Source organism: Tenrec ecaudatus, chromosome 18 (genome assembly GCF_050624435.1).
Source record: "Tenrec ecaudatus isolate mTenEca1 chromosome 18, mTenEca1.hap1, whole genome shotgun sequence".
NCBI classification, from domain to species: domain Eukaryota; kingdom Metazoa; phylum Chordata; class Mammalia; order Afrosoricida; family Tenrecidae; genus Tenrec; species Tenrec ecaudatus.
In genome coordinates, this window is record NC_134547.1 from 12,507,504 (window position 1) to 12,530,924 (window position 23,421).

Sequence of the window (23,421 nt, forward strand, 5' to 3'; positions counted from 1 at the left end):
TCTTTGCAGCGGAGAGTGGTTTCTTGTGTGTTCGTGCAGCAGGATGCGTGGGAAGGCAATCGGGACCCGAGTCGCCATGAGCACACGGAAGGAAAATGTGGTCCAACGGACCGTGGCCATGATGGCAGCATTCTCAATCGGACTGAACTTGGAATTGTAGGAGAGGTGGATGAAGTGGCAATGGAACTATGGAGAGAGGAACACTGAAATAAAATGCAGGGGATGACTGCCCAGGGAACCAACAAGCCCATGTCGGAAGAAGGACGTCCACGGTGATGTCTCTGGGCTTTCTGGTTTTGACCATCAGGCTGGATGTGCTGCCCCTATTTTCTGCTGTTGGTTTCCTTTCCCTGAGCTTTTCCTTCTGCGCCCAGTGTGTCTTTGGAGATGCATTTCCTGTCCGAATACCAAATGGTTCGCTGTCCTTTATTAATGGTTCCACGTGATCCATATTTGGTTCTGCATGTGCGTGTGCATGAGAGAGAGAGAGACAAGGAAAGTGAGAGAGAAGGGGAGGGAGCAGTTTTTATTGGCAAGATGCTTCCCTGAGCTCCCCATAGAGCCAGCAGGCAGAGGGGATGGCCTGGGGAATGCATGGGAAGGAGGGGGTGGGGGTGGGGTAGGGGCATGGGGAGGGGCGGTGGGCTGTGTGGGTGGCTACATCCAGTCTTCATCATCTGAGGTGTCCCTGCTGCTGCTGTGGGTGCCCTGGTCCAAGTGGTGAACTGCTGGCCGGGGCGCGCCTGCCCAGGACGAGGAGAGCAGCGTGCGGAGAGGCGCTTTGCGCGCGCCCTGTTTGCGGAGGTGCGGATAGCTCCGGTGGAATTCTGCGATCTCCTGGCTTGTGAGGGGAAGGTAGTTGTGATCCTCTTGGGCAGGTTCTTGCCAGCCCATGGCTTTGAGCAGTCGCTGCTCGGCTTCAGGAGAGAAGAGGGGAGCCACCCGTGGCTTGTGGGCAGGGCTGGCAGGTCTCCTGGGCAGGCTTGGAGGCTGAGTGTTGAGCAGAGGTAGGGAGGGATGGCGGTGTGCGCACTGTGCTGCCCGTGGAGGGTCCTCCCGCTGGCGATGTGGACGTGTCCAGGGCGGCTCCTTCCCTCTGGCTGGTCGCTGGGGCTTGGGGGTCATCCGGGAGGGGCTGTTGCCCAGGCAGGAGCTGACGCTGAAAGCTGTGCTCTGGGGCCGCACCACCACCTGGGCCTGAGACCCGGTGCCCATGGAGCCCCAGTGGCGCCTGTCCGCTTGGCCAGGGGCCCATTGGGCACAGGCAGGCTCCACCTGGGCAGCTTGGCTGCTGCGCGGCCTCTCCAGGGAAGGTGTGCATCCTGAGAGCCTTCTCTGCTGCTGCTGCTGCTTCTGCTGCTTCTGCTGCTTCTGCTGCTGCTGTTGCTGCCTCTGCTGCTGCTGCTGCTGCCTCTGCTGCTGCTGCTTCTGCTGCTTCTGCTGCTTCTGCTTCTTCTGCTTCTGCTGCTGCTGTTGCTGCCTCTGCTGCTGCTGCTGCTGCCTCTGCTGCTGCTGCTGCTGCTGCTTGTGCCTGTGTCGCCCTGGTGTGCTAGGCTCTGTCTGGGAGCCAGCGTCTGCACTGAAGGGGGCGCGGAATTGCACCTCCTGCGCTTCCTCCTGCCCTTGCCTCTTCGGAGTACGTCTCCACTCTCCAGGGAACACCGGCCTGTGCCCACGCGTGTCCTTCGCCGAGCTGAGCCTCTGGCGCTGCCTCCGCCATGCCCAGTGGCCTCCTCGCGGGTCCTCCGTGTTCACACCAAGGCTGCAGTACTGGCCTCTGACCCGCCAGAAGCCAAGGTGGAAATGCTCTGCAGGAGGGCCTTCCATTGCAAGCTCAGCTTCTCTCAGGCCCAGCACAGCTCAGGGCAGGGCAGGGCAGGGCAGGGCAGGGCAGGGCAGGCAGGGTCTTCTGTGCTCAAGTGCGCTCTCCCTGGCTCACTCGCTCTCTCTTGCTCTTGCTCTTCCTAGGGGGCTCTGCTGCCAGCAGGAAGATCCACTGGGACTGCCAGAGCTCCCTCTGAACTTTCTGCCTCTATTTATACTGGCTTGGGGACACACCCAAGGGCCACTGCCTTGCTCTCACTGGCTGCTCACAGGACAGCCCCTCAGCCTGCTCCTGGCCCCAGGGCACACTTCCTGGCCACCCTTCTGGGAGGGGTCCCTTTGACATGCAAATGGGGCTTGTCTGTGAGAAGATCCACCTGGCCTGGGTCCTTCCCTGTCCTCCAACCCAACCAAGGCCATCTACTCCTCCCCAGAAGCCAGGACGGGGAGTGGATTAGCGTCCCCGGACAACGCCCTGCCCTTTGGAAGCCTAAGCTGGGAAACCCACCAAGAAAACCCAAGAGATCAGGACATCTCTCTCCCTCCCAAGTCAGGAACAGACCTAGAGGAGACTATGGGCAGTATCCCAGCAAACCAGAGAAATGCCCTTCCCCCGGTGCACAGCAAGCTGCATGGAAATCTAGAAGAAGAAGTCACACCCAATGTGCCTGAAGACTAGGAGGAGGGGGCCCAACAGCAGCAGCAAGAGGAGTTGCAGGAGGAGGAGGATGAAGAGGAGGAGGAGGAGCAGGGGGAGGTGTTGGAGGAGGAGGAGCAGTTGGAGGAGGAGGAGGAGCAGGGGGAGGAGGAAGAGAAGAAGAAGAAGCACAGAAAGAGAGAAGGAGGGACCTAGAGCTGGTGGCGATGTTGGGGGGAAGATTTGGGAGAGGATGCCAACAGTGTCTGTGAAACCCCAAGAGTATCATCAGCTGCACTGACGTGACCCCCGGAGACTCTTTGCAGCGGAGAGTGGTTTCTTGTGTGTTCGTGCAGCAGGATGCGTGGGAAGGCAATCGGGACCCGAGTCGCCATGAGCACACGGAAGGAAAATGTGGTCCAACGGACCGTGGCCATGATGGCAGCATTCTCAATCGGACTGAACTTGGAATTGTAGGAGAGGTGGATGAAGTGGCAATGGAACTATGGAGAGAGGAACACTGAAATAAAATGCAGGGGATGACTGCCCAGGGAACCAACAAGCCCATGTCGGAAGAAGGACGTCCACGGTGATGTCTCTGGGCTTTCTGGTTTTGACCATCAGGCTGGATGTGCTGCCCCTATTTTCTGCTGTTGGTTTCCTTTCCCTGAGCTTTTCCTTCTGCGCCCAGTGTGTCTTTGGAGATGCATTTCCTGTCCGAATACCAAATGGTTCGCTGTCCTTTATTAATGGTTCCACGTGATCCATATTTGGTTCTGCATGTGCGTGTGCATGAGAGAGAGAGAGACAAGGAGAGTGAGAGAGAAGGGGAGGGAGCAGTTTTTATTGGCAAGATGCTTCCCTGAGCTCCCCATAGAGCCAGCAGGCAGAGGGGATGGCCTGGGGAATGCATGGGAAGGAGGGGGTGGGGGTGGGGTAGGGGCATGGGGAGGGGCGGTGGGCTGTGTGGGTGGCTACATCCAGTCTTCATCATCTGAGGTGTCCCTGCTGCTGCTGTGGGTGCCCTGGTCCAAGTGGTGAACTGCTGGCCGGGGCGCGCCTGCCCAGGACGAGGAGAGCAGCGTGCGGAGAGGCGCTTTGCGCGCGCCCTGTTTGCGGAGGTGCGGATAGCTCCGGTGGAATTCTGCGATCTCCTGGCTTGTGAGGGGAAGGTAGTTGTGATCCTCTTGGGCAGGTTCTTGCCAGCCCATGGCTTTGAGCAGTCGCTGCTCGGCTTCAGGAGAGAAGAGGGGAGCCACCCGTGGCTTGTGGGCAGGGCTGGCAGGTCTCCTGGGCAGGCTTGGAGGCTGAGTGTTGAGCAGAGGTAGGGAGGGATGGCGGTGTGCGCACTGTGCTGCCCGTGGAGGGTCCTCCCGCTGGCGATGTGGACGTGTCCAGGGCGGCTCCTTCCCTCTGGCTGGTCGCTGGGGCTTGGGGGTCATCCGGGAGGGGCTGTTGCCCAGGCAGGAGCTGACGCTGAAAGCTGTGCTCTGGGGCCGCACCACCACCTGGGCCTGAGACCCGGTGCCCATGGAGCCCCAGTGGCGCCTGTCCGCTTGGCCAGGGGCCCATTGGGCACAGGCAGGCTCCACCTGGGCAGCTTGGCTGCTGCGCGGCCTCTCCAGGGAAGGTGTGCATCCTGAGAGCCTTCTCTGCTGCTGCTGCTGCTTCTGCTGCTTCTGCTGCTTCTGCTGCTGCTGTTGCTGCCTCTGCTGCTGCTGCTGCTGCCTCTGCTGCTGCTGCTTCTGCTGCTTCTGCTGCTTCTGCTTCTTCTGCTTCTGCTGCTGCTGTTGCTGCCTCTGCTGCTGCTGCTGCTGCCTCTGCTGCTGCTGCTGCTGCTGCTTGTGCCTGTGTCGCCCTGGTGTGCTAGGCTCTGTCTGGGAGCCAGCGTCTGCACTGAAGGGGGCGCGGAATTGCACCTCCTGCGCTTCCTCCTGCCCTTGCCTCTTCGGAGTACGTCTCCACTCTCCAGGGAACACCGGCCTGTGCCCACGCGTGTCCTTCGCCGAGCTGAGCCTCTGGCGCTGCCTCCGCCATGCCCAGTGGCCTCCTCGCGGGTCCTCCGTGTTCACACCAAGGCTGCAGTACTGGCCTCTGACCCGCCAGAAGCCAAGGTGGAAATGCTCTGCAGGAGGGCCTTCCATTGCAAGCTCAGCTTCTCTCAGGCCCAGCACAGCTCAGGGCAGGGCAGGGCAGGGCAGGGCAGGGCAGGGCAGGCAGGGTCTTCTGTGCTCAAGTGCGCTCTCCCTGGCTCACTCGCTCTCTCTTGCTCTTGCTCTTCCTAGGGGGCTCTGCTGCCAGCAGGAAGATCCACTGGGACTGCCAGAGCTCCCTCTGAACTTTCTGCCTCTATTTATACTGGCTTGGGGACACACCCAAGGGCCACTGCCTTGCTCTCACTGGCTGCTCACAGGACAGCCCCTCAGCCTGCTCCTGGCCCCAGGGCACACTTCCTGGCCACCCTTCTGGGAGGGGTCCCTTTGACATGCAAATGGGGCTTGTCTGTGAGAAGATCCACCTGGCCTGGGTCCTTCCCTGTCCTCCAACCCAACCAAGGCCATCTCCTCCTCCCCAGAAGCCAGGATGGGGAGTGGATTAGCGTCCCTGGACAAAGCCCTGCCCTTTGGAAGCCTAAGCTGGGAAACCCACCAAGAAAACCCAAGAGATCAGGACATCTCTCTCCCTCCCAAGTCAGGAACAGACCTAGAGGAGACTATGGGCAGTATCCCAGCAAACCAGAGAAATGCCCTTCCCCCGGTGCACAGCAAGCTGCATGGAAATCTAGAAGAAGAAGTCACACCCAATGTGCCTGAAGACTAGGAGGAGGGGGCCCAACAGCAGCAGCAAGAGGAGTTGCAGGAGGAGGAGGATGAAGAGGAGGAGGAGGAGCAGGGGGAGGTGTTGGAGGAGGAGGAGCAGTTGGAGGAGGAGGAGGAGCAGGGGGAGGAGGAAGAGAAGAAGAAGAAGAAGAAGAAGAAGCACAGAAAGAGAGAAGGAGGGACCTAGAGCTGGTGGCGATGTTGGGGGGAAGATTTGGGAGAGGATGCCAACAGTGTCTGTGAAACCCCAAGAGTATCATCAGCTGCACTGACGTGACCCCCGGAGACTCTTTGCAGCGGAGAGTGGTTTCTTGTGTGTTCGTGCAGCAGGATGCGTGGGAAGGCAATCGGGACCCGAGTCGCCATGAGCACACGGAAGGAAAATGTGGTCCAACGGACCGTGGCCATGATGGCAGCATTCTCAATCGGACTGAACTTGGAATTGTAGGAGAGGTGGATGAAGTGGCAATGGAACTATGGAGAGAGGAACACTGAAATAAAATGCAGGGGATGACTGCCCAGGGAACCAACAAGCCCATGTCGGAAGAAGGACGTCCACGGTGATGTCTCTGGGCTTTCTGGTTTTGACCATCAGGCTGGATGTGCTGCCCCTATTTTCTGCTGTTGGTTTCCTTTCCCTGAGCTTTTCCTTCTGCGCCCAGTGTGTCTTTGGAGATGCATTTCCTGTCCGAATACCAAATGGTTCGCTGTCCTTTATTAATGGTTCCACGTGATCCATATTTGGTTCTGCATGTGCGTGTGCATGAGAGAGAGAGAGACAAGGAGAGTGAGAGAGAAGGGGAGGGAGCAGTTTTTATTGGCAAGATGCTTCCCTGAGCTCCCCATAGAGCCAGCAGGCAGAGGGGATGGCCTGGGGAATGCATGGGAAGGAGGGGGTGGGGGTGGGGTAGGGGCATGGGGAGGGGCGGTGGGCTGTGTGGGTGGCTACATCCAGTCTTCATCATCTGAGGTGTCCCTGCTGCTGCTGTGGGTGCCCTGGTCCAAGTGGTGAACTGCTGGCCGGGGCGCGCCTGCCCAGGACGAGGAGAGCAGCGTGCGGAGAGGCGCTTTGCGCGCGCCCTGTTTGCGGAGGTGCGGATAGCTCCGGTGGAATTCTGCGATCTCCTGGCTTGTGAGGGGAAGGTAGTTGTGATCCTCTTGGGCAGGTTCTTGCCAGCCCATGGCTTTGAGCAGTCGCTGCTCGGCTTCAGGAGAGAAGAGGGGAGCCACCCGTGGCTTGTGGGCAGGGCTGGCAGGTCTCCTGGGCAGGCTTGGAGGCTGAGTGTTGAGCAGAGGTAGGGAGGGATGGCGGTGTGCGCACTGTGCTGCCCGTGGAGGGTCCTCCCGCTGGCGATGTGGACGTGTCCAGGGCGGCTCCTTCCCTCTGGCTGGTCGCTGGGGCTTGGGGGTCATCCGGGAGGGGCTGTTGCCCAGGCAGGAGCTGACGCTGAAAGCTGTGCTCTGGGGCCGCACCACCACCTGGGCCTGAGACCCGGTGCCCATGGAGCCCCAGTGGCGCCTGTCCGCTTGGCCAGGGGCCCATTGGGCACAGGCAGGCTCCACCTGGGCAGCTTGGCTGCTGCGCGGCCTCTCCAGGGAAGGTGTGCATCCTGAGAGCCTTCTCTGCTGCTGCTGCTGCTTCTGCTGCTTCTGCTGCTGCTGTTGCTGCCTCTGCTGCTGCTGCTGCTGCCTCTGCTGCTGCTGCTTCTGCTGCTTCTGCTGCTTCTGCTTCTTCTGCTTCTGCTGCTGCTGTTGCTGCCTCTGCTGCTGCTGCCGCTGCCTCTGCTGCTGCTGCTGCTGCTGCTTGTGCCTGTGTCGCCCTGGTGTGCTAGGCTCTGTCTGGGAGCCAGCGTCTGCACTGAAGGGGGCGCGGAATTGCACCTCCTGCGCTTCCTCCTGCCCTTGCCTCTTCGGAGTACGTCTCCACTCTCCAGGGAACACCGGCCTGTGCCCACGCGTGTCCTTCGCCGAGCTGAGCCTCTGGCGCTGCCTCCGCCATGCCCAGTGGCCTCCTCGCGGGTCCTCCGTGTTCACACCAAGGCTGCAGTACTGGCCTCTGACCCGCCAGAAGCCAAGGTGGAAATGCTCTGCAGGAGGGCCTTCCATTGCAAGCTCAGCTTCTCTCAGGCCCAGCACAGCTCAGGGCAGGGCAGGGCAGGGCAGGGCAGGGCAGGGCAGGCAGGGTCTTCTGTGCTCAAGTGCGCTCTCCCTGGCTCACTCGCTCTCTCTTGCTCTTGCTCTTCCTAGGGGGCTCTGCTGCCAGCAGGAAGATCCACTGGGACTGCCAGAGCTCCCTCTGAACTTTCTGCCTCTATTTATACTGGCTTGGGGACACACCCAAGGGCCACTGCCTTGCTCTCACTGGCTGCTCACAGGACAGCCCCTCAGCCTGCTCCTGGCCCCAGGGCACACTTCCTGGCCACCCTTCTGGGAGGGGTCCCTTTGACATGCAAATGGGGCTTGTCTGTGAGAAGATCCACCTGGCCTGGGTCCTTCCCTGTCCTCCAACCCAACCAAGGCCATCTCCTCCTCCCCAGAAGCCAGGATGGGGAGTGGATTAGCGTCCCTGGACAACGCCCTGCCCTTTGGAAGCCTAAGCTGGGAAACCCACCAAGAAAACCCAAGAGATCAGGACATCTCTCTCCCTCCCAAGTCAGGAACAGACCTAGAGGAGACTATGGGCAGTATCCCAGCAAACCAGAGAAATGCCCTTCCCCCGGTGCACAGCAAGCTGCATGGAAATCTAGAAGAAGAAGTCACACCCAATGTGCCTGAAGACTAGGAGGAGGGGGCCCAACAGCAGCAGCAAGAGGAGTTGCAGGAGGAGGAGGATGAAGAGGAGGAGGAGGAGCAGGGGGAGGTGTTGGAGGAGGAGGAGCAGTTGGAGGAGGAGGAGGAGCAGGGGGAGGAGGAAGAGAAGAAGAAGAAGCACAGAAAGAGAGAAGGAGGGACCTAGAGCTGGTGGCGATGTTGGGGGGAAGATTTGGGAGAGGATGCCAACAGTGTCTGTGAAACCCCAAGAGTATCATCAGCTGCACTGACGTGACCCCCGGAGACTCTTTGCAGCGGAGAGTGGTTTCTTGTGTGTTCGTGCAGCAGGATGCGTGGGAAGGCAATCGGGACCCGAGTCGCCATGAGCACACGGAAGGAAAATGTGGTCCAACGGACCGTGGCCATGATGGCAGCATTCTCAATCGGACTGAACTTGGAATTGTAGGAGAGGTGGATGAAGTGGCAATGGAACTATGGAGAGAGGAACACTGAAATAAAATGCAGGGGATGACTGCCCAGGGAACCAACAAGCCCATGTCGGAAGAAGGACGTCCACGGTGATGTCTCTGGGCTTTCTGGTTTTGACCATCAGGCTGGATGTGCTGCCCCTATTTTCTGCTGTTGGTTTCCTTTCCCTGAGCTTTTCCTTCTGCGCCCAGTGTGTCTTTGGAGATGCATTTCCTGTCCGAATACCAAATGGTTCGCTGTCCTTTATTAATGGTTCCACGTGATCCATATTTGGTTCTGCATGTGCGTGTGCATGAGAGAGAGAGAGACAAGGAGAGTGAGAGAGAAGGGGAGGGAGCAGTTTTTATTGGCAAGATGCTTCCCTGAGCTCCCCATAGAGCCAGCAGGCAGAGGGGATGGCCTGGGGAATGCATGGGAAGGAGGGGGTGGGGGTGGGGTAGGGGCATGGGGAGGGGCGGTGGGCTGTGTGGGTGGCTACATCCAGTCTTCATCATCTGAGGTGTCCCTGCTGCTGCTGTGGATGCCCTGGTCCAAGTGGTGAACTGCTGGCCTGGGCGCGCCTGCCCAGGACGAGGAGAGCAGCGTGCGGAGAGGCGCTTTGCGCGCGCCCTGTTTGCGGAGGTGCGGATAGCTCCGGTGGAATTCTGCGATCTCCTGGCTTGTGAGGGGAAGGTAGTTGTGATCCTCTTGGGCAGGTTCTTGCCAGCCCATGGCTTTGAGCAGTCGCTGCTCGGCTTCAGGAGAGAAGAGGGGAGCCACCCGTGGCTTGTGGGCAGGGCTGGCAGGTCTCCTGGGCAGGCTTGGAGGCTGAGTGTTGAGCAGAGGTAGGGAGGGATGGCGGTGTGCGCACTGTGCTGCCCGTGGAGGGTCCTCCCGCTGGCGATGTGGACGTGTCCAGGGCGGCTCCTTCCCTCTGGCTGGTCGCTGGGGCTTGGGGGTCATCCGGGAGGGGCTGTTGCCCAGGCAGGAGCTGACGCTGAAAGCTGTGCTCTGGGGCCGCACCACCACCTGGGCCTGAGACCCGGTGCCCATGGAGCCCCAGTGGCGCCTGTCCGCTTGGCCAGGGGCCCATTGGGCACAGGCAGGCTCCACCTGGGCAGCTTGGCTGCTGCGCGGCCTCTCCAGGGAAGGTGTGCATCCTGAGAGCCTTCTCTGCTGCTGCTGCTGCTTCTGCTGCTTCTGCTGCTGCTGTTGCTGCCTCTGCTGCTGCTGCTGCTGCCTCTGCTGCTGCTGCTTCTGCTGCTTCTGCTGCTTCTGCTTCTTCTGCTTCTGCTGCTGCTGTTGCTGCCTCTGCTGCTGCTGCCGCTGCCTCTGCTGCTGCTGCTGCTGCTGCTTGTGCCTGTGTCGCCCTGGTGTGCTAGGCTCTGTCTGGGAGCCAGCGTCTGCACTGAAGGGGGCGCGGAATTGCACCTCCTGCGCTTCCTCCTGCCCTTGCCTCTTCGGAGTACGTCTCCACTCTCCAGGGAACACCGGCCTGTGCCCACGCGTGTCCTTCGCCGAGCTGAGCCTCTGGCGCTGCCTCCGCCATGCCCAGTGGCCTCCTCGCGGGTCCTCCGTGTTCACACCAAGGCTGCAGTACTGGCCTCTGACCCGCCAGAAGCCAAGGTGGAAATGCTCTGCAGGAGGGCCTTCCATTGCAAGCTCAGCTTCTCTCAGGCCCAGCACAGCTCAGGGCAGGGCAGGGCAGGGCAGGGCAGGGCAGGGCAGGCAGGGTCTTCTGTGCTCAAGTGCGCTCTCCCTGGCTCACTCGCTCTCTCTTGCTCTTGCTCTTCCTAGGGGGCTCTGCTGCCAGCAGGAAGATCCACTGGGACTGCCAGAGCTCCCTCTGAACTTTCTGCCTCTATTTATACTGGCTTGGGGACACACCCAAGGGCCACTGCCTTGCTCTCACTGGCTGCTCACAGGACAGCCCCTCAGCCTGCTCCTGGCCCCAGGGCACACTTCCTGGCCACCCTTCTGGGAGGGGTCCCTTTGACATGCAAATGGGGCTTGTCTGTGAGAAGATCCACCTGGCCTGGGTCCTTCCCTGTCCTCCAACCCAACCAAGGCCATCTCCTCCTCCCCAGAAGCCAGGATGGGGAGTGGATTAGCGTCCCTGGACAACGCCCTGCCCTTTGGAAGCCTAAGCTGGGAAACCCACCAAGAAAACCCAAGAGATCAGGACATCTCTCTCCCTCCCAAGTCAGGAACAGACCTAGAGGAGACTATGGGCAGTATCCCAGCAAACCAGAGAAATGCCCTTCCCCCGGTGCACAGCAAGCTGCATGGAAATCTAGAAGAAGAAGTCACACCCAATGTGCCTGAAGACTAGGAGGAGGGGGCCCAACAGCAGCAGCAAGAGGAGTTGCAGGAGGAGGAGGATGAAGAGGAGGAGGAGGAGCAGGGGGAGGTGTTGGAGGAGGAGGAGCAGTTGGAGGAGGAGGAGGAGCAGGGGGAGGAGGAAGAGAAGAAGAAGAAGCACAGAAAGAGAGAAGGAGGGACCTAGAGCTGGTGGCGATGTTGGGGGGAAGATTTGGGAGAGGATGCCAACAGTGTCTGTGAAACCCCAAGAGTATCATCAGCTGCACTGACGTGACCCCCGGAGACTCTTTGCAGCGGAGAGTGGTTTCTTGTGTGTTCGTGCAGCAGGATGCGTGGGAAGGCAATCGGGACCCGAGTCGCCATGAGCACACGGAAGGAAAATGTGGTCCAACGGACCGTGGCCATGATGGCAGCATTCTCAATCGGACTGAACTTGGAATTGTAGGAGAGGTGGATGAAGTGGCAATGGAACTATGGAGAGAGGAACACTGAAATAAAATGCAGGGGATGACTGCCCAGGGAACCAACAAGCCCATGTCGGAAGAAGGACGTCCACGGTGATGTCTCTGGGCTTTCTGGTTTTGACCATCAGGCTGGATGTGCTGCCCCTATTTTCTGCTGTTGGTTTCCTTTCCCTGAGCTTTTCCTTCTGCGCCCAGTGTGTCTTTGGAGATGCATTTCCTGTCCGAATACCAAATGGTTCGCTGTCCTTTATTAATGGTTCCACGTGATCCATATTTGGTTCTGCATGTGCGTGTGCATGAGAGAGAGAGAGACAAGGAGAGTGAGAGAGAAGGGGAGGGAGCAGTTTTTATTGGCAAGATGCTTCCCTGAGCTCCCCATAGAGCCAGCAGGCAGAGGGGATGGCCTGGGGAATGCATGGGAAGGAGGGGGTGGGGGTGGGGTAGGGGCATGGGGAGGGGCGGTGGGCTGTGTGGGTGGCTACATCCAGTCTTCATCATCTGAGGTGTCCCTGCTGCTGCTGTGGGTGCCCTGGTCCAAGTGGTGAACTGCTGGCCGGGGCGCGCCTGCCCAGGACGAGGAGAGCAGCATGCGGAGAGGCGCTTTGCGCGCGCCCTGTTTGCGGAGGTGCGGATAGCTCCGGTGGAATTCTGCGATCTCCTGGCTTGTGAGGGGAAGGTAGTTGTGATCCTCTTGGGCAGGTTCTTGCCAGCCCATGGCTTTGAGCAGTCGCTGCTCGGCTTCAGGAGAGAAGAGGGGAGCCACCCGTGGCTTGTGGGCAGGGCTGGCAGGTCTCCTGGGCAGGCTTGGAGGCTGAGTGTTGAGCAGAGGTAGGGAGGGATGGCGGTGTGCGCACTGTGCTGCCCGTGGAGGGTCCTCCCGCTGGCGATGTGGACGTGTCCAGGGCGGCTCCTTCCCTCTGGCTGGTCGCTGGGGCTTGGGGGTCATCCGGGAGGGGCTGTTGCCCAGGCAGGAGCTGACGCTGAAAGCTGTGCTCTGGGGCCGCACCACCACCTGGGCCTGAGACCCGGTGCCCATGGAGCCCCAGTGGCGCCTGTCCGCTTGGCCAGGGGCCCATTGGGCACAGGCAGGCTCCACCTGGGCAGCTTGGCTGCTGCGCGGCCTCTCCAGGGAAGGTGTGCATCCTGAGAGCCTTCTCTGCTGCTGCTGCTGCTTCTGCTGCTTCTGCTGCTGCTGTTGCTGCCTCTGCTGCTGCTGCTGCTGCCTCTGCTGCTGCTGCTTCTGCTGCTTCTGCTGCTTCTGCTTCTTCTGCTTCTGCTGCTGCTGTTGCTGCCTCTGCTGCTGCTGCCGCTGCCTCTGCTGCTGCTGCTGCTGCTGCTTGTGCCTGTGTCGCCCTGGTGTGCTAGGCTCTGTCTGGGAGCCAGCGTCTGCACTGAAGGGGGCGCGGAATTGCACCTCCTGCGCTTCCTCCTGCCCTTGCCTCTTCGGAGTACGTCTCCACTCTCCAGGGAACACCGGCCTGTGCCCACGCGTGTCCTTCGCCGAGCTGAGCCTCTGGCGCTGCCTCCGCCATGCCCAGTGGCCTCCTCGCGGGTCCTCCGTGTTCACACCAAGGCTGCAGTACTGGCCTCTGACCCGCCAGAAGCCAAGGTGGAAATGCTCTGCAGGAGGGCCTTCCATTGCAAGCTCAGCTTCTCTCAGGCCCAGCACAGCTCAGGGCAGGGCAGGGCAGGGCAGGGCAGGGCAGGGCAGGCAGGGTCTTCTGTGCTCAAGTGCGCTCTCCCTGGCTCACTCGCTCTCTCTTGCTCTTGCTCTTCCTAGGGGGCTCTGCTGCCAGCAGGAAGATCCACTGGGACTGCCAGAGCTCCCTCTGAACTTTCTGCCTCTATTTATACTGGCTTGGGGACACACCCAAGGGCCACTGCCTTGCTCTCACTGGCTGCTCACAGGACAGCCCCTCAGCCTGCTCCTGGCCCCAGGGCACACTTCCTGGCCACCCTTCTGGGAGGGGTCCCTTTGACATGCAAATGGGGCTTGTCTGTGAGAAGATCCACCTGGCCTGGGTCCTTCCCTGTCCTCCAACCCAACCAAGGCCATCTCCTCCTCCCCAGAAGCCAGGATGGGGAGTGGATTAGCGTCCCTGGACAACGCCCTGCCCTTTGGAAGCCTAAGCTGGGAAACCCACCAAGAAAACCCAAGAGATCAGGACATCTCTCTCCCTCCCAAGTCAGGAACAGACCTAGAGGAGACTATGGGCAGTATCCCAGCAAACCAGAGAAATGCCCTTCCCCCGGTGCACAGCAAGCTGCATGGAAATCTAGAAGAAGAAGTCACACCCAATGTGCCTGAAGACTAGGAGGAGGGGGCCCAACAGCAGCAGCAAGAGGAGTTGCAGGAGGAGGAGGATGAAGAGGAGGAGGAGGAGCAGGGGGAGGTGTTGGAGGAGGAGGAGCAGTTGGAGGAGGAGGAGGAGCAGGGGGAGGAGGAAGAGAAGAAGAAGAAGCACAGAAAGAGAGAAGGAGGGACCTAGAGCTGGTGGCGATGTTGGGGGGAAGATTTGGGAGAGGATGCCAACAGTGTCTGTGAAACCCCAAGAGTATCATCAGCTGCACTGACGTGACCCCCGGAGACTCTTTGCAGCGGAGAGTGGTTTCTTGTGTGTTCGTGCAGCAGGATGCGTGGGAAGGCAATCGGGACCCGAGTCGCCATGAGCACACGGAAGGAAAATGTGGTCCAACGGACCGTGGCCATGATGGCAGCATTCTCAATCGGACTGAACTTGGAATTGTAGGAGAGGTGGATGAAGTGGCAATGGAACTATGGAGAGAGGAACACTGAAATAAAATGCAGGGGATGACTGCCCAGGGAACCAACAAGCCCATGTCGGAAGAAGGACGTCCACGGTGATGTCTCTGGGCTTTCTGGTTTTGACCATCAGGCTGGATGTGCTGCCCCTATTTTCTGCTGTTGGTTTCCTTTCCCTGAGCTTTTCCTTCTGCGCCCAGTGTGTCTTTGGAGATGCATTTCCTGTCCGAATACCAAATGGTTCGCTGTCCTTTATTAATGGTTCCACGTGATCCATATTTGGTTCTGCATGTGCGTGTGCATGAGAGAGAGAGAGACAAGGAGAGTGAGAGAGAAGGGGAGGGAGCAGTTTTTATTGGCAAGATGCTTCCCTGAGCTCCCCATAGAGCCAGCAGGCAGAGGGGATGGCCTGGGGAATGCATGGGAAGGAGGGGGTGGGGGTGGGGTAGGGGCATGGGGAGGGGCGGTGGGCTGTGTGGGTGGCTACATCCAGTCTTCATCATCTGAGGTGTCCCTGCTGCTGCTGTGGGTGCCCTGGTCCAAGTGGTGAACTGCTGGCCGGGGCGCGCCTGCCCAGGACGAGGAGAGCAGCATGCGGAGAGGCGCTTTGCGCGCGCCCTGTTTGCGGAGGTGCGGATAGCTCCGGTGGAATTCTGCGATCTCCTGGCTTGTGAGGGGAAGGTAGTTGTGATCCTCTTGGGCAGGTTCTTGCCAGCCCATGGCTTTGAGCAGTCGCTGCTCGGCTTCAGGAGAGAAGAGGGGAGCCACCCGTGGCTTGTGGGCAGGGCTGGCAGGTCTCCTGGGCAGGCTTGGAGGCTGAGTGTTGAGCAGAGGTAGGGAGGGATGGCGGTGTGCGCACTGTGCTGCCCGTGGAGGGTCCTCCCGCTGGCGATGTGGACGTGTCCAGGGCGGCTCCTTCCCTCTGGCTGGTCGCTGGGGCTTGGGGGTCATCCGGGAGGGGCTGTTGCCCAGGCAGGAGCTGACGCTGAAAGCTGTGCTCTGGGGCCGCACCACCACCTGGGCCTGAGACCCGGTGCCCATGGAGCCCCAGTGGCGCCTGTCCGCTTGGCCAGGGGCCCATTGGGCACAGGCAGGCTCCACCTGGGCAGCTTGGCTGCTGCGCGGCCTCTCCAGGGAAGGTGTGCATCCTGAGAGCCTTCTCTGCTGCTGCTGCTGCTTCTGCTGCTTCTGCTGCTGCTGTTGCTGCCTCTGCTGCTGCTGCTGCTGCCTCTGCTGCTGCTGCTTCTGCTGCTTCTGCTGCTTCTGCTTCTTCTGCTTCTGCTGCTGCTGTTGCTGCCTCTGCTGCTGCTGCCGCTGCCTCTGCTGCTGCTGCTGCTGCTGCTTGTGCCTGTGTCGCCCTGGTGTGCTAGGCTCTGTCTGGGAGCCAGCGTCTGCACTGAAGGGGGCGCGGAATTGCACCTCCTGCGCTTCCTCCTGCCCTTGCCTCTTCGGAGTACGTCTCCACTCTCCAGGGAACACCGGCCTGTGCCCACGCGTGTCCTTCGCCGAGCTGAGCCTCTGGCGCTGCCTCCGCCATGCCCAGTGGCCTCCTCGCGGGTCCTCCGTGTTCACACCAAGGCTGCAGTACTGGCCTCTGACCCGCCAGAAGCCAAGGTGGAAATGCTCTGCAGGAGGGCCTTCCATTGCAAGCTCAGCTTCTCTCAGGCCCAGCACAGCTCAGGGCAGGGCAGGGCAGGGCAGGGCAGGGCAGGGCAGGGCAGGCAGGGTCTTCTGTGCTCAAGTGCGCTCTCCCTGGCTCACTCGCTCTCTCTTGCTCTTGCTCTTCCTAGGGGGCTCTGCTGCCAGCAGGAAGATCCACTGGGACTGCCAGAGCTCCCTCTGAACTTTCTGCCTCTATTTATACTGGCTTGGGGACACACCCAAGGGCCACTGCCTTGCTCTCACTGGCTGCTCACAGGACAGCCCCTCAGCCTGCTCCTGGCCCCAGGGCACACTTCCTGGCCACCCTTCTGGGAGGGGTCCCTTTGACATGCAAATGGGGCTTGTCTGTGAGAAGATCCACCTGGCCTGGGTCCTTCCCTGTCCTCCAACCCAACCAAGGCCATCTCCTCCTCCCCAGAAGCCAGGATGGGGAGTGGATTAGCGTCCCTGGACAACGCCCTGCCCTTTGGAAGCCTAAGCTGGGAAACCCACCAAGAAAACCCAAGAGATCAGGACATCTCTCTCCCTCCCAAGTCAGGAACAGACCTAGAGGAGACTATGGGCAGTATCCCAGCAAACCAGAGAAATGCCCTTCCCCCGGTGCACAGCAAGCTGCATGGAAATCTAGAAGAAGAAGTCACACCCAATGTGCCTGAAGACTAGGAGGAGGGGGCCCAACAGCAGCAGCAAGAGGAGTTGCAGGAGGAGGAGGATGAAGAGGAGGAGGAGGAGCAGGGGGAGGTGTTGGAGGAGGAGGAGCAGTTGGAGGAGGAGGAGGAGCAGGGGGAGGAGGAAGAGAAGAAGAAGAAGAAGAAGAAGAAGCACAGAAAGAGAGAAGGAGGGACCTAGAGCTGGTGGCGATGTTGGGGGGAAGATTTGGGAGAGGATGCCAACAGTGTCTGTGAAACCCCAAGAGTATCATCAGCTGCACTGACGTGACCCCCGGAGACTCTTTGCAGCGGAGAGTGGTTTCTTGTGTGTTCGTGCAGCAGGATGCGTGGGAAGGCAATCGGGACCCGAGTCGCCATGAGCACACGGAAGGAAAATGTGGTCCAACGGACCGTGGCCATGATGGCAGCATTCTCAATCGGACTGAACTTGGAATTGTAGGAGAGGTGGATGAAGTGGCAATGGAACTATGGAGAGAGGAACACTGAAATAAAATGCAGGGGATGACTGCCCAGGGAACCAACAAGCCCATGTCGGAAGAAGGACGTCCACGGTGATGTCTCTGGGCTTTCTGGTTTTGACCATCAGGCTGGATGTGCTGCCCCTATTTTCTGCTGTTGGTTTCCTTTCCCTGAGCTTTTCCTTCTGCGCCCAGTGTGTCTTTGGAGATGCATTTCCTGTCCGAATACCAAATGGTTCGCTGTCCTTTATTAATGGTTCCACGTGATCCATATTTGGTTCTGCATGTGCGTGTGCATGAGAGAGAGAGAGACAAGGAGAGTGAGAGAGAAGGGGAGGGAGCAGTTTTTATTGGCAAGATGCTTCCCTGAGCTCCCCATAGAGCCAGCAGGCAGAGGGGATGGCCTGGGGAATGCATGGGAAGGAGGGGGTGGGGGTGGGGTAGGGGCATGGGGAGGGGCGGTGGGCTGTGTGGGTGGCTACATCCAGTCTTCATCATCTGAGGTGTCCCTGCTGCTGCTGTGGGTGCCCTGGTCCAAGTGGTGAACTGCTGGCCGGGGCGCGCCTGCCCAGGACGAGGAGAGCAGCGTGCGGAGAGGCGCTTTGCGCGCGCCCTGTTTGCGGAGGTGCGGATAGCTCCGGTGGAATTCTGCGATCTCCTGGCTTGTGAGGGGAAGGTAGTTGTGATCCTCTTGGGCAGGTTCTTGCCAGCCCATGGCTTTGAGCAGTCGCTGCTCGGCTTCAGGAGAGAAGAGGGGAGCCACCCGTGGCTTGTGGGCAGGGCTGGCAGGTCTCCTGGGCAGGCTTGGAGGCTGAGTGTTGAGCAGAGGTAGGGAGGGATGGCGGTGTGCGCACTGTGCTGCCCGTGGAGGGTCCTCCCGCTGGCGATGTGGACGTGTCCAGGGCGGCTCCTTCCCTCTGGCTGGTCGCTGGGGCTTGGGGGTCATCCGGGAGGGGCTGTTGCCCAGGCAGGAGCTGACGCTGAAAGCTGTGCTCTGGGGCCGCACCACCACCTGGGCCTGAGACCCGGTGCCCATGGAGCCCCAGTGGCGCCTGTCCGCTTGGCCAGGGGCCCATTGGGCACAGGCAGGCTCCACCTGGGCAGCTTGGCTGCTGCGCGGCCTCTCCAGGGAAGGTGTGCATCCTGAGAGCCTTCTCTGCTGCTGCTGCTGCTTCTGCTGCTTCTGCTGCTGCTGTTGCTGCCTCTGCTGCTGCTGCTGCTGCCTCTGCTGCTGCTGCTTCTGCTGCTTCTGCTGCTTCTGCTTCTTCTGCTTCTGCTGCTGCTGTTGCTGCCTCTGCTGCTGCTGCCGCTGCCTCTGCTGCTGCTGCTGCTGCTGCTTGTGCCTGTGTCGCCCTGGTGTGCTAGGCTCTGTCTGGGAGCCAGCGTCTGCACTGAAGGGGGCGCGGAATTGCACCTCCTGCGCTTCCTCCTGCCCTTGCCTCTTCGGAGTACGTCTCCACTCTCCAGGGAACACCGGCCTGTGCCCACGCGTGTCCTTCGCCGAGCTGAGCCTCTGGCGCTGCCTCCGCCATGCCCAGTGGCCTCCTCGCGGGTCCTCCGTGTTCACACCAAGGCTGCAGTACTGGCCTCTGACCCGCCAGAAGCCAAGGTGGAAATGCTCTGCAGGAGGGCCTTCCATTGCAAGCTCAGCTTCTCTCAGGCCCAGCACAGCTCAGGGCAGGGCAGGGCAGGGCAGGGCAGGGCAGGGCAGGCAGGGTCTTCTGTGCTCAAGTGCGCTCTCCCTGGCTCACTCGCTCTCTCTTGCTCTTGCTCTTCCTAGGGGGCTCTGCTGCCAGCAGGAAGATCCACTGGGACTGCCAGAGCTCCCTCTGAACTTTCTGCCTCTATTTATACTGGCTTGGGGACACACCCAAGGGCCACTGCCTTGCTCTCACTGGCTGCTCACAGGACAGCCCCTCAGCCTGCTCCTGGCCCCAGGGCACACTTCCTGGCCACCCTTCTGGGAGGGGTCCCTTTGACATGCAAATGGGGCTTGTCTGTGAGAAGATCCACCTGGCCTGGGTCCTTCCCTGTCCTCCAACCCAACCAAGGCCATCTCCTCCTCCCCAGAAGCCAGGATGGGGAGTGGATTAGCGTCCCTGGACAACGCCCTGCCCTTTGGAAGCCTAAGCTGGGAAACCCACCAAGAAAACCCAAGAGATCAGGACATCTCTCTCCCTCCCAAGTCAGGAACAGACCTAGAGGAGACTATGGGCAGTATCCCAGCAAACCAGAGAAATGCCCTTCCCCCGGTGCACAGCAAGCTGCATGGAAATCTAGAAGAAGAAGTCACACCCAATGTGCCTGAAGACTAGGAGGAGGGGGCCCAACAGCAGCAGCAAGAGGAGTTGCAGGAGGAGGAGGATGAAGAGGAGGAGGAGGAGCAGGGGGAGGTGTTGGAGGAGGAGGAGCAGTTGGAGGAGGAGGAGGAGCAGGGGGAGGAGGAAGAGAAGAAGAAGAAGCACAGAAAGAGAGAAGGAGGGACCTAGAGCTGGTGGCGATGTTGGGGGGAAGATTTGGGAGAGGATGCCAACAGTGTCTGTGAAACCCCAAGAGTATCATCAGCTGCACTGACGTGACCCCCGGAGACTCTTTGCAGCGGAGAGTGGTTTCTTGTGTGTTCGTGCAGCAGGATGCGTGGGAAGGCAATCGGGACCCGAGTCGCCATGAGCACACGGAAGGAAAATGTGGTCCAACGGACCGTGGCCATGATGGCAGCATTCTCAATCGGACTGAACTTGGAATTGTAGGAGAGGTGGATGAAGTGGCAATGGAACTATGGAGAGAGGAACACTGAAATAAAATGCAGGGGATGACTGCCCAGGGAACCAACAAGCCCATGTCGGAAGAAGGACGTCCACGGTGATGTCTCTGGGCTTTCTGGTTTTGACCATCAGGCTGGATGTGCTGCCCCTATTTTCTGCTGTTGGTTTCCTTTCCCTGAGCTTTTCCTTCTGCGCCCAGTGTGTCTTTGGAGATGCATTTCCTGTCCGAATACCAAATGGTTCGCTGTCCTTTATTAATGGTTCCACGTGATCCATATTTGGTTCTGCATGTGCGTGTGCATGAGAGAGAGAGAGACAAGGAGAGTGAGAGAGAAGGGGAGGGAGCAGTTTTTATTGGCAAGATGCTTCCCTGAGCTCCCCATAGAGCCAGCAGGCAGAGGGGATGGCCTGGGGAATGCATGGGAAGGAGGGGGTGGGGGTGGGGTAGGGGCATGGGGAGGGGCGGTGGGCTGTGTGGGTGGCTACATCCAGTCTTCATCATCTGAGGTGTCCCTGCTGCTGCTGTGGGTGCCCTGGTCCAAGTGGTGAACTGCTGGCCGGGGCGCGCCTGCCCAGGACGAGGAGAGCAGCATGCGGAGAGGCGCTTTGCGCGCGCCCTGTTTGCGGAGGTGCGGATAGCTCCGGTGGAATTCTGCGATCTCCTGGCTTGTGAGGGGAAGGTAGTTGTGATCCTCTTGGGCAGGTTCTTGCCAGCCCATGGCTTTGAGCAGTCGCTGCTCGGCTTCAGGAGAGAAGAGGGGAGCCACCCGTGGCTTGTGGGCAGGGCTGGCAGGTCTCCTGGGCAGGCTTGGAGGCTGAGTGTTGAGCAGAGGTAGGGAGGGATGGCGGTGTGCGCACTGTGCTGCCCGTGGAGGGTCCTCCCGCTGGCGATGTGGACGTGTCCAGGGCGGCTCCTTCCCTCTGGCTGGTCGCTGGGGCTTGGGGGTCATCCGGGAGGGGCTGTTGCCCAGGCAGGAGCTGACGCTGAAAGCTGTGCTCTGGGGCCGCACCACCACCTGGGCCTGAGACCCGGTGCCCATGGAGCCCCAGTGGCGCCTGTCCGCTTGGCCAGGGGCCCATTGGGCACAGGCAGGCTCCACCTGGGCAGCTTGGCTGCTGCGCGGCCTCTCCAGGGAAGGTGTGCATCCTGAGAGCCTTCTCTGCTGCTGCTGCTGCTTCTGCTGCTTCTGCTGCTGCTGTTGCTGCCTCTGCTGCTGCTGCTGCTGCCTCTGCTGCTGCTGCTTCTGCTGCTTCTGCTGCTTCTGCTTCTTCTGCTTCTGCTGCTGCTGTTGCTGCCTCTGCTGCTGCTGCCGCTGCCTCTGCTGCTGCTGCTGCTGCTGCTTGTGCCTGTGTCGCCCTGGTGTGCTAGGCTCTGTCTGGGAGCCAGCGTCTGCACTGAAGGGGGCGCGGAATTGCACCTCCTGCGCTTCCTCCTGCCCTTGCCTCTTCGGAGTACGTCTCCACTCTCCAGGGAACACCGGCCTGTGCCCACGCGTGTCCTTCGCCGAGCTGAGCCTCTGGCGCTGCCTCCGCCATGCCCAGTGGCCTCCTCGCGGGTCCTCCGTGTTCACACCAAGGCTGCAGTACTGGCCTCTGACCCGCCAGAAGCCAAGGTGGAAATGCTCTGCAGGAGGGCCTTCCATTGCAAGCTCAGCTTCTCTCAGGCCCAGCACAGCTCAGGGCAGGGCAGGGCAGGGCAGGGCAGGGCAGGGCAGGCAGGGTCTTCTGTGCTCAAGTGCGCTCTCCCTGGCTCACTCGCTCTCTCTTGCTCTTGCTCTTCCTAGGGGGCTCTGCTGCCAGCAGGAAGATCCACTGGGACTGCCAGAGCTCCCTCTGAACTTTCTGCCTCTATTTATACTGGCTTGGGGACACACCCAAGGGCCACTGCCTTGCTCTCACTGGCTGCTCACAGGACAGCCCCTCAGCCTGCTCCTGGCCCCAGGGCACACTTCCTGGCCACCCTTCTGGGAGGGGTCCCTTTGACATGCAAATGGGGCTTGTCTGTGAGAAGATCCACCTGGCCTGGGTCCTTCCCTGTCCTCCAACCCAACCAAGGCCATCTCCTCCTCCCCAGAAGCCAGGATGGGGAGTGGATTAGCGTCCCTGGACAACGCCCTGCCCTTTGGAAGCCTAAGCTGGGAAACCCACCAAGAAAACCCAAGAGATCAGGACATCTCTCTCCCTCCCAAGTCAGGAACAGACCTAGAGGAGACTATGGGCAGTATCCCAGCAAACCAGAGAAATGCCCTTCCCCCGGTGCACAGCAAGCTGCATGGAAATCTAGAAGAAGAAGTCACACCCAATGTGCCTGAAGACTAGGAGGAGGGGGCCCAACAGCAGCAGCAAGAGGAGTTGCAGGAGGAGGAGGATGAAGAGGAGGAGGAGGAGCAGGGGGAGGTGTTGGAGGAGGAGGAGCAGTTGGAGGAGGAGGAGGAGCAGGGGGAGGAGGAAGAGAAGAAGAAGAAGCACAGAAAGAGAGAAGGAGGGACCTAGAGCTGGTGGCGATGTTGGGGGGAAGATTTGGGAGAGGATGCCAACAGTGTCTGTGAAACCCCAAGAGTATCATCAGCTGCACTGACGTGACCCCCGGAGACTCTTTGCAGCGGAGAGTGGTTTCTTGTGTGTTCGTGCAGCAGGATGCGTGGGAAGGCAATCGGGACCCGAGTCGCCATGAGCACACGGAAGGAAAATGTGGTCCAACGGACCGTGGCCATGATGGCAGCATTCTCAATCGGACTGAACTTGGAATTGTAGGAGAGGTGGATGAAGTGGCAATGGAACTATGGAGAGAGGAACACTGAAATAAAATGCAGGGGATGACTGCCCAGGGAACCAACAAGCCCATGTCGGAAGAAGGACGTCCACGGTGATGTCTCTGGGCTTTCTGGTTTTGACCATCAGGCTGGATGTGCTGCCCCTATTTTCTGCTGTTGGTTTCCTTTCCCTGAGCTTTTCCTTCTGCGCCCAGTGTGTCTTTGGAGATGCATTTCCTGTCCGAATACCAAATGGTTCGCTGTCCTTTATTAATGGTTCCACGTGATCCATATTTGGTTCTGCATGTGCGTGTGCATGAGAGAGAGAGAGACAAGGAGAGTGAGAGAGAAGGGGAGGGAGCAGTTTTTATTGGCAAGATGCTTCCCTGAGCTCCCCATAGAGCCAGCAGGCAGAGGGGATGGCCTGGGGAATGCATGGGAAGGAGGGGGTGGGGGTGGGGTAGGGGCATGGGGAGGGGCGGTGGGCTGTGTGGGTGGCTACATCCAGTCTTCATCATCTGAGGTGTCCCTGCTGCTGCTGTGGATGCCCTGGTCCAAGTGGTGAACTGCTGGCCGGGGCGCGCCTGCCCAGGACGAGGAGAGCAGCGTGCGGAGAGGCGCTTTGCGCGCGCCCTGTTTGCGGAGGTGCGGATAGCTCCGGTGGAATTCTGCGATCTCCTGGCTTGTGAGGGGAAGGTAGTTGTGATCCTCTTGGGCAGGTTCTTGCCAGCCCATGGCTTTGAGCAGTCGCTGCTCGGCTTCAGGAGAGAAGAGGGGAGCCACCCGTGGCTTGTGGGCAGGGCTGGCAGGTCTCCTGGGCAGGCTTGGAGGCTGAGTGTTGAGCAGAGGTAGGGAGGGATGGCGGTGTGCGCACTGTGCTGCCCGTGGAGGGTCCTCCCGCTGGCGATGTGGACGTGTCCAGGGCGGCTCCTTCCCTCTGGCTGGTCGCTGGGGCTTGGGGGTCATCCGGGAGGGGCTGTTGCCCAGGCAGGAGCTGACGCTGAAAGCTGTGCTCTGGGGCCGCACCACCACCTGGGCCTGAGACCCGGTGCCCATGGAGCCC